A 10,887-nucleotide genomic window follows, 5' to 3' on the forward strand; every position below is an offset into this window, starting at 1 on the left:
TGTTGTGCTCTTTGGTTGATCATTTCCAAAAACACATATTTTATTCTTGGTTTTCCACGTAATGATCTGAACCTAATAAAATAAAATAAAATAAAATAAATCCTTGCATTCGATTTTCAATTTTGTTCTTGTAGCTTTATTGGCAGAAACAACTTCTCCGGTCCTCTGCCATCCGAGATAGGGAATTTAGTGAACTTACAAGAACTGTAAGTTCAATAAATTGTATATATTTCCCTTATATAATATAATTTTCAGTTTTAGGATTTTAGGCCTTGGTATCAAAAAACTACCTCGAAATCCATTATTTTTGGGGCTGGAAAAGGTGTTAGAAATTTTATAGATCTAAATATGCATAATAAATTCCATAGATCATAAATTACTAACCTCCAAACGCAGCCATTGATAATTAGATCTTTAATCCTGCAAAATAGAAAACAATGTAAAGTAGTGCCTATGGACACACTACTCTCCAACCACTCTCAGATCTCTGAAAACCCTAATATCAAAATACCGTATGGCATATCTTTGTTTGCTTGCCCTAGACCTTTAAATAGTCTCTGCAAGTCAGACTTATCCATTAATTTTGACACACATAAAATAATAATAATTTGATAATATAATTATACTAGGAAAAATATGGATAAGTCATTGGGTTTATAAAGAGAGTTGGTCCTCCAGTCCAATGGGCCAACTAGAGTCTTATAGAGAGTGTGTGACCAAGGGCCCTACTACAAAATAATAAAATAAGCCAGTCCCATTAATGGCATAAATAGGCCCTGTAAGTGAGTAATTGATTATGCCAAGTCCACAAATATTAATTTAATTCAACATTCTCCCACTTGGACTGCATAATCATCATCATATAAAATTCAAACTCACTTACTATAGAATCTCCCAAACCATAATGCCATTTCATCCAAATATATAGTATACCGACATGGCACAACAATATACTAGACTAGGCAGTAGAGATTCTCTCAGTAAATCTCCCAAAACATTATACCATTTCAACCGAGTACTTTTCATGCCATAAACTCAGTCTAGGTAGTAGAGATTTACCTAACCATGTGCAATCCCCCAACACACAAAACCATTTCATTCAAGCACATTGCGTATCGACAGGATACAACAATATACCCAAACTAGGTAGTAGGGATTCACCATGGCACCTGTGGATCAACATACACATATACATAGACTAATAGTCTTAACAGGCCTGTAAATATAAGGAGCAATAATATGTGTAATAAATCATCTCATAAATAAATAATGATCCACATACATCAATGTATTAAAATATTCAAAGAAATAAATAATTCTCAACATGGATATTACTACAGAAAATATAACAACCTTCCACTGACCCACAGCAGTCTCAACTGCCTAACAATCCCATACGGGACACATGCTCCTCAAATATGGCTACCGGTAAAGCCTTGGTCAGTGGATCTGCCACCATGCTATAAGTCGACGTGTGAACAACAGTAATGAGGCCCTCTTCAACTTTCTCCTTTACCACAAAATATTTCACATCAATGTACTTCGCACCAGGAGTACCTTTTAAATTATTGGAGAAAGACACCGCTGCAGTATTATCACAATACATCATAATAGGCCTCTCAATGGAGTCAACCACTCCTAAATCACGGATAAAATTCCGTAGCCAAACTGCATGACGGGTAGCCTCACAACACGCCACATATTCTGCCTCCATAGTCGAGGATGCTGTCACTGACTGCTTGGCACTCCGCCAAGACACAGCACCTCCTGCCATGATAAATATATAACCAGTGGTAGATTTCTTATCATCCACACAACCTTTATAGTCTGCATCACTATAACCCACTACTTCAAGAGAGTTGGTGCGACGATATGTCAACATATGATCTTTAGTACCCTGAAGATACCTAAAGACCTTCTTAACTGCTTGGTAATGAATAGGACCAGGATTGCTCATAAATCTACCAAGCACACCCACAGCAAAGGCTATATCAGGCCGTGTACATACTTGAGCATACATCAAACTACCTACTGCTAAAGAATAGCGAACATTCTTCATTGTCATCCTTTCTCTATCATTCTTGGGACACTGATCTTTAGAAAACTTTTCACCTTTCATAACCGGTACACTTCCAGGAGAACAATTATGCATATCAAATCTCTTAAGAATTCTATCAATATAAGCTCTCTAAGACAATTGCACTACATAATTAGTCCTATCACGAACAATCTTGATGCCCAAAACAAAAGAAGCCTCACCAAGATCTTTCATATAAAAATGGTTGCACAACATCTGCTTTGTCTCAGCTAATAGGTCAGTGTCATTAGTAGCCAAAAGTATGTCATCAACATACAACACCAGAAATATAAAACTGCTCCCACTGACCTTCATATATATGCATCTATCAACAACATTCTCCTTAAAGCCATTTTGGATGACAACCTCATCAAACTTAAGATACCATTGTCTTGAAGCTTGCTTAAGACCATAAATAAATTTCTTAAGCTTACAAACCAAATTACCATTCTCCGTTTGTTGGAAACCAACTGGTTGAACCATATATACATCCTCATATAAATCACCATTCAGAAAAGCAGTTCTGACATCCATCTGATGCAACTCCAGATCATAATGCGCCACAATCGCCATAATGATTCTAAAAGAATCCTTTGTGGATACGGGAGAAAAAGTCTCTGTATAATCAATTCCTTCCTTCTGGCTAAACCCTTTAGCTACAAGTCTAGCCTTATACCTCTCCACTTGACCATTGGAGTCCTTTTTAGTCTTAAAGACCCATTTGCACCCAATAGGCTTGCTACCCTCTGGTAACTCAACCAAATCCCAAACTCTATTTGATGCCATGGATTTCATTTCATCTTCCATTGCATCCAACCAAAAATTTGAATTTGAACTACTTATGGCTTCCTCATAAGTGACTGGATCTGAATCATCACTTATGTCAAACTCATGCTCCTACAAGTAAACCTCATAGTCATCAGGAATAGCTGATCTCCTAGTCCTTTGTGACCTCCTCAAAGGTACATCAGCCTCTGCAATAGCTGGAATATCCTGCTCTTCAACAATGAGTTCATTCTGACCGACTACTGGTTCATCAACTACTGGATCAACAATATCTCTATCAGGGACAACTATACTGGGAATGAAAACACTTTCTTCTCTAAATTGAGATTCCCTTGGACCATTACTATCATCAATCCCAAAATCATCTTCAAAATAAATGGCCCTGTCTGATTCCACGATCCTAGTGGTGTGAGAAGGACAAAAGAATCTTGAACCCCTAAATCCTATACAATAGCCAACAAAATATCCACTAATGGTTTTAGGATCCAACTTCTTAATTTGGGGATTATAAATCCTTACTTCAGCTTTGCAACCCCATATTCGAAAATGATGCAAATTAGGCTTTCTTCCTGACCACAACTCAAAAGGTGTCTTAGGAACGGACTTACTTGGAACTTGATTCAAAATATAAGCTGCCGTCCTTAAAGCCTCTCCCCACAAATAATCTGGCAACCTAGAATTTGCCAACATAGACCGCACCATATCCAACAAAGTTCTATTCCTTCTCTCAGCTATGCCATTTTGCTGAGGTGTACCAGGCATCGTATATTGCGCATCTATGCTACACTCACGCAAATAAATAGCGAAAGGCCCTGGGTTCCTTCCAGTCTCATCATACCTACCATAAAACTCACCACCTCTATCAGACCTTACAGCTTTTATTTTCTTATTCTTTTGAAGCTCCATCTTTACCTTAAACTCTTTAAAGGCAACTAAAGAATCTGACTTCTCACGAATAAGCTCAACATGTCCATAACGAGAGTAATCGTCAATGAAAGTAATAAAATATCTATAACCACCCAAAGCAATTGGTGTAAAAGGTCCACATATGTCAGTGTGGATTAACTCCAAAACATCTCCACACCTAGCTAACTTATCCTTTCTTACCTTGGCAGTTAACTTCCCTTTCACACATTCAACACAAGTCAACAGATCAGAGAAATCAAGATTAGGAAGTATCCCATCCTTCACTAACCTTTCCATCTTGTGCCTAGAAATATGTCCCAAACGTTTATGCCATAATATTGAGGAATTGTCATTAACTCTTGGGCGTTTTAAAGCAACAATAGAATTAACAGAGAAATTGAGACCATTATTAAATAAATCAAGCTTATATAAATTGCCACATAAAGTTCCAAAACCAATAACTTTACCATCCTTAAATAATTCAACTTTGTTATTTCCAAACAAAAAACTATAACATTGACTATCCAAAACAGAAATAGATAACAAGTTTCTTCTTATTGAAGGTACATAAGAAACTTCTTGCAACTCCAAAACATATCCAGTGGCAAGCTTCAACTTGATTGTTCCCACAATGTCCACCTTCACTCTTGAGCTATCTCCCATATAAACATGCTGCTCAAGATTGGTTGGGCCCCTTCGGCTTATCATCCCCTGCAATGAATTAGTAACATGAATTGTAGCTCCAGTATCTAACCACCAAGAATTCATAGGCACATCAATAATATTGGTCTCAATCATTAAAATATTACCTTTCTTCTCTTGCTTTCCCTTTAAGGTCCAACAGTCTATCTTCTTGTGCCCAACTTTATTGCAGTATCCACACCTTCCATTGAAGTACTCTTTCCTTTCTCTAATCTAAAAACCACCATCCCTCGGCCCTTTAGGCTTTATACCAGAAAACTTCTTTCTATTGGGGTTAAAACCCTGCCCAGGCTTGAAACCTTGTCCTGGCTTGAATCCTTGTCCCTTCTTTTGGAAAAACTTCTTGGACTTATCTACCTGATGTGAAACCATAGCAACAGACCTAGACTTACTTAATTTAATATCATCCTCTTCCTTGACAAGGATAGTAGTCAATTCCTCCAAACTACAACCTTCTTTCTTAGTATTCAAACTCGACCTTATATTATCAAACTGTGATGGAAGACTCCTCATTATAGAATAGGTCAAGAACTCCTCTCCAATGTCCATCTTAAGATCCTTCAGCTTATTATAATAAGAAGAAAGTAGCATAATATGGTCCCTTACTCCTTTAATACCATCATACTTGGTATTGTTCAATAAGTCCAAATAATGATGCTTCTCATTCATATCAAACTTGATAAACTTCTTTCCTATCTCCTCAAGAAGTCCTTTTGCAGTATCCACTTTAGGAATACTAGCATATATGGCCTCATCCATGTAATTCTCCATCATCATCATACAGCACTTATTAGAGTGCTTCCAATCCTCATAAAGTTTCTTAGCTGCTACAGTACTCTCATCAGTCGGAATCTCTGGTGGATCTATCTCCAAAGCCAAATCCAATTTCATGAAGGTCAAATTCATAACTAAGGTTTTCTTCCATTTCTGATCATTTGTCTCATCCAATTTCATCATGGCAGTCATAGGCATAAGATTTGGGGTGCTACTAGCTGTAAAAATAGTAAACAACAAGACATTTAAAAAATTTAAGACAATTCAATTACTATTTTCCAGCCCCTCAACACAAAAACACAAACATAAATATCGCTTAGGGTCTTTGTAGCACTAAAAATACCCTTACGCGGGCCAGGGACAGTCAACCAAATAACCACAATCAAATGCACTGAACTGAATCATCGACAGGGCAACTTAGAACCTGCAATACATGGCATTTAATTAACTTCCACTGCCATTCCAGGCGTCATACAAAGCAACTAAAACTACCGACAGGGTAGCTTAATTACCCGTATAGACCCTGGTTAATAAGTGGGAGAAAAATAACATATTGGCAATTTCATGAAATAGGCAAATATAAAACATCCCATCCACTATGCCAATATATATTACATTGGTACACATAATGCAGATAAAATAAGTCTCACGACAAGTGAGTACCTAAAATCCCACACTACTATACCAACTAGGCACAAAGCCTCTTTGGGTAAGCTCACACAATCTAATTTTCCAATCATAAATATTTAATTTAATTTAATAAAATTGGAATGTGATAATTAAACAAATAAACAAACAATAAATAAATAAATTGAACAATTGAATCACTAAATTAATTAATAAATAAACAAAAATAAATCAATAAAAATAAATAAGTTTTTTTTTTTTTGGGGTGCTGACGTCAACAGATGACGTCAGCACTAACCCCAAAACTACACGTCGTTTCTCTCATCTTCTTCAGCCAACCGGGTCACAGGTGACCCAGTTCCAGTCCAAACGGGTCACGCGACCCGCTATGCTTACCCGGGCAAAACTCACCATTCCGGCCACCTTTTCCGACGATACCGGTGACGTTAGTTTCGTCTTCCCTTGGGCAACGTTTCCCACAAACAAATTTGATTCAAAAACAACTCAAAATAAACATCCAAGCTAGGTTTATTTTCGGCCAAAACACAAACAAAAACCCATGGAAACACAAGAAATTCGAGCAAATTTTAGTCAAAATTGATGCTGTTTGTTTCGTTTATTCTTGGGAAACTTTTCCCCAAATCAATTTGGTCCAAAACCCAGAAAATTAGCATGTGAAATTCATGGCCGAAAACCCAGTTTTTTTTTTTTTTTTTTTTTTTAAGAACAACAAAAAAAACGACCATGAGTATATATATATATATCTACGTAAATAACATAATCTTGAATCTCAAAATTTACATATGTACACAATTCAAGAAAAGACAAGAAAAGAAAAATTAATGTAAAGCAATGTATATATATATATATATATCTAGAACATTGATAATAATGGTAAAAAAACACAGATCAATATTCACATGCTAACTGCAATAAACTACAAAGAAATTTACCATGCATATTAACCATGTGCTCTGATACCAATTGTTAGAAATTTTATAGATCTAAATATGCATAATAAATTCCATAGATCATAAATTACTAACCTCCAAACGCAGCCACTGATAAATTAGATCTTTAATCCTGCAAAATAGAAAACAATGTAAAATAGTGCCTATGGACACACTACTCTCGAACCACTTTCAGATCTCTGAAAACCCTAATATCAAAATACCGTATGGCATATCTTTGTTTGCTTGCCCTAGACCTTTAAATAGTCTCTGCAAGTCAGACTTATCCATTAATTTTGACACACATAAAATAATAATAATTTGATAATATAATTATACTAGGAAAAATATGGATAAGTCATTGGGTTTATAAAGAGAGTTGGTCCTCCAGTCCAATGGGCCAACTAGAGTCTTATAGAGAGTGTGTGACCAAGGGCCCTACTACAAAATAATAAAATAAGCCAGTCCCATTAATGGCATAAATAGGCCCTGTAAGTGAGTAATTGATTATGCCAAGTCCACAAATATTAATTTAATTCAACAAAAGGGACTTGTTGTATACCTGAAAAAGGCACTTATGGACCTTCTATTTCTATCATCAATGCTAGCCCAGCTAGGTAGACTGGTGTGAAAGTATTTGGATGAAATCCAATTGGTTTTTCCATTGATATGTCACATAAGTATACCTTGTGGTTGACTAGGATGAATTTCTTATTGAGATTTCATACCTACTGTCAGTAAAAGATCTCCAAGCAATAAGAACAGTATAACCGGTCTGATAGTGGGGATTGTAGTTCCTGTTGGATTTTTAAGCTTTCTCTCTCTTTTGGTGGTTTTTTGTATTGTCTATACAAGATGAAAGAAGTCTCACACAGAAAATAATGAAGTATTGCATGTTCATGTTGTTTGTCTGATTTCTAGTGTTGTTAACTTATGCATGCTGCAATCTAAATCATTTCTTATGGTATCTGAAAGGCACATATTAACCTTGAGATTAAATCTAAAAGTCAACCACTGAATAAAATTGTTACATAATTATTTCCTAAGTATTCAAACTTCCTGAGAAGCTCCATGTGTGAAGTTTGACTACTAAAAACAGGTATTGAGTTATGATGACGCTTTTATATGCAGAACTCTTAGGGATAGATGTTAAACCATTCACTTTCAGTTATGAAGAGCTAAAGACGGCTACAGACGACTTCAATTCTGTTAATAGGTTGGGAGCAGGAGGATTTGGACCTGTCTACAAGGTAAGCCATTACCTTAACCTAATTCATATGGCTGAATAATTAGCGCTGCCATAGCTTTTAACTAGTTTGCTACAAAGATAGAAATGTTTTCTTCTCTATTTTTCTCCATCGAAATACTCAATGATGCATATTTACTTTTTTCTTGTGTACATTATATGTGCAAGAGGAAACACCTGATGATGGAAGAGTTGTTGCTGCAAAGCAACCGTCTGTGACATCCCACCAAGGAAAAAACCAGTTTGTGACTGAAAATTGCAACAATGTCTTCTGTGTAACACCAAAACTTGGTGAAGTTGCCTTGAAGGAAACAATCGGCTGCTTGTGTACGATTGTCTGGAAAACAAAAGTCTTGATCAAGCATTATTTGTTATGAGAATTACAGTAGTTGTGTAAGCAGTGATTATCATAATAAGCAGAAACAATGACAATGTGAATGGGTTGCAGGAACAGGAAATAACAGCTTGGGTCTCAATTGGTCAACGCATTATGACATTTGCTTGGGGATAGCAAGAATTCTAGCTTATCTTCATGAGGAATCCCGGCTTAGGATAGTACATAGAGACATAAAGGCCAGTAACATTCTGCTTGACTCTAATCTCAACCTCAAAATATCAGATTTTGGTTTGTCCAGGCTTTATGATGATAAAAAAAACCCACATAAGCACCCGTGTTGTTGGGGCAATGTAAGATTTTCAATGCTTAATCTGTCATGTTCAACTTCCTCTTCTTTGTCTCTTTTATTATTGTTACTGATGTAGTGGGTACGGTGCACCGGAGTATGCCATGCGTGGGTACCTTACAAAGAAAACCGATATATTTACTTTTGGAGTTGTGTCTCTAGGGATCGTTAGTGGTAGGCCAAATTCTGATTCAAGCTTAGAAGAAGGAAAGATATATCTTCTTGAATGGGTATGAACATTAACTTTCTCTACTATAAATCCTTGTTTTTTGTTCACTTAGAGTTCTTTAGATTATGCATAAATAAAAGTGAGTGCATAGATGCAAATAAGTAACAGCTAGAGTAAGGGACGAGGTTGGCAAATACTGAAAATGATTCAAAAGTGATAAATATATGGGATAAATCATTCCTAAGTAGGAGTCTGTTTAGGAGGATGTTAGTGAGATGGATGAAGAGGGCTGCAAGTTGAATTCTGTACAACCATAGGATTACAAAGAAATTGGGAAGAAAGTTCTATAAGATCACAGTAAGCTCAGCTGTGATATGGTACAGAATATTAGGCTGTTAAAGCAGGGAATTGACAAGCATTGCTTTCACCTTCTTCTTTGTCCTGTTTTTTATGGTAATTCTGATTTTTAAAACTAAGCCATTTTGTTTTCTATTCTGTTTTACAGAACATGTAAACTAGGCTTTCCACACTAAAATCAAATTACCACGGGGAATTTGAATGATAGAGTAATTCATCAACCAAACAAATTTACTAAACTGATATGTACTCTACTATGAATCCTCATTTTGCAACTTTTTATAACATATTGCAAACCCTGATTAGGTCTTTAATGTATTCAACATCAATCATTTCTTGCTTCCCCAGGCTTGGAACCTATATGAAGAAAACCAAGAAGATGAATTGGCGAATTCAGCATTATCCACATTCAACAAAGAAGGAAGTAAAACGAGTCATAGGAGTAGCTCCTTGGTGCACTCAAATATCACCATCCTTAAGGCCATCAATGTCCAGAGTGATGGCAATCATTTCAGGTAATGCAGAAGTGAGCACAGAAATTACGAGACCCGGATACTTGACTGACAGGAAGTTCGAAGATGTGAGCAGGCAAACGAGTGACGGTGCAACCAAAGGAACTAACACTAGCTACCATAACTCATCTGCAAGCACAAGCATGGTTGGAGATGCAGAGCAATCACATGTCTATGGAAGTGCATTGCATGGTTGGAGATGCAGAGCAATCACATGTCTATGGAAGTGCATTGCCTATTCTTAACGGCTCCATTAAAGAGGGTAGGCGAAAAAAATTGTTAATAAGGTAGATTTTTTGTACATATGAGTCAATTTACAAACGTATTGAATCATGAACACTATAGAGGTACAAGGATTTAATTTCTTCCTGCTATTTTACAGAATGAATTTTTTTCTCTTATGCCTTTCCATATCTTGTAAAATTTCAATGCAACAACAGTAAATACTTGGTACTTCTCTTGACATGTTTATCGAAAATTGATTCACCACGGCCTTTACAATAACATTTTTTTATTTTTTACTTTTTTTAGCGAAAATCTGAAAAAAAAAAACTTGCAAATTTTGCAATAAAAAAAAAGCCTTGAAAAGGTCAGGGGTTGAAGTTAACTCAGCCCTGGAGGAAAAGTAAATATCTGATTTTTATGATGCTAATAATAGAATCATTTTGATATGAACCCAATTTATTGCTCTTTGTTTTTCTTTCATTTTTCTCCTGCTGGGCTTTGATAAAGAGAGCTATCCAACTGCAGTAAACGTTGATTTTGCATACAAAGTCTACATTTTTTTTTTTTTTTTTGGGAGATAAACATCAAACTTCATTGAGATAAGTCTTCTTATATTTCAACACGAAAAAAAAAAGCCTTCTTATATTTAATTACAAGATATTTCGCAATGGACGATATGGATATTATATTTGTGCTACATTATCTTCATCTTTAAAGTCTTCGTATAACTAATTAAACCAGGCGTTGTCTTTTAATTAAAATACTTATAAAACACAAAACCTGATCACGAGGTACTTCCTAATTAATTCATAAATTTAGGGTTTAGGGTACTTCCTAATTAATTCATAAATTTATAACATATAATTATATCTA

The 10,887-nt window shown here is 35.7% G+C and overlaps 1 long non-coding RNA gene across 1 annotated transcript; it reads left to right on the forward strand.

The window, feature by feature from the left end:
• Positions 1 to 7,952: 7,952 nt before the first annotated feature.
• Positions 7,953 to 9,972, forward strand: LOC107418052 (uncharacterized). Its single transcript, XR_009635725.1, has 3 exons — positions 7,953 to 8,395; positions 8,517 to 8,981; positions 9,626 to 9,972. It is a non-coding gene; the product is annotated as an uncharacterized LOC107418052 (long non-coding RNA).
• The last annotated feature ends 915 nt before the right edge of the window (positions 9,973 to 10,887 follow it).

This window comes from Ziziphus jujuba, chromosome 2, assembly GCF_031755915.1.
Source record: "Ziziphus jujuba cultivar Dongzao chromosome 2, ASM3175591v1".
NCBI lineage: Eukaryota > Viridiplantae > Streptophyta > Magnoliopsida > Rosales > Rhamnaceae > Ziziphus > Ziziphus jujuba.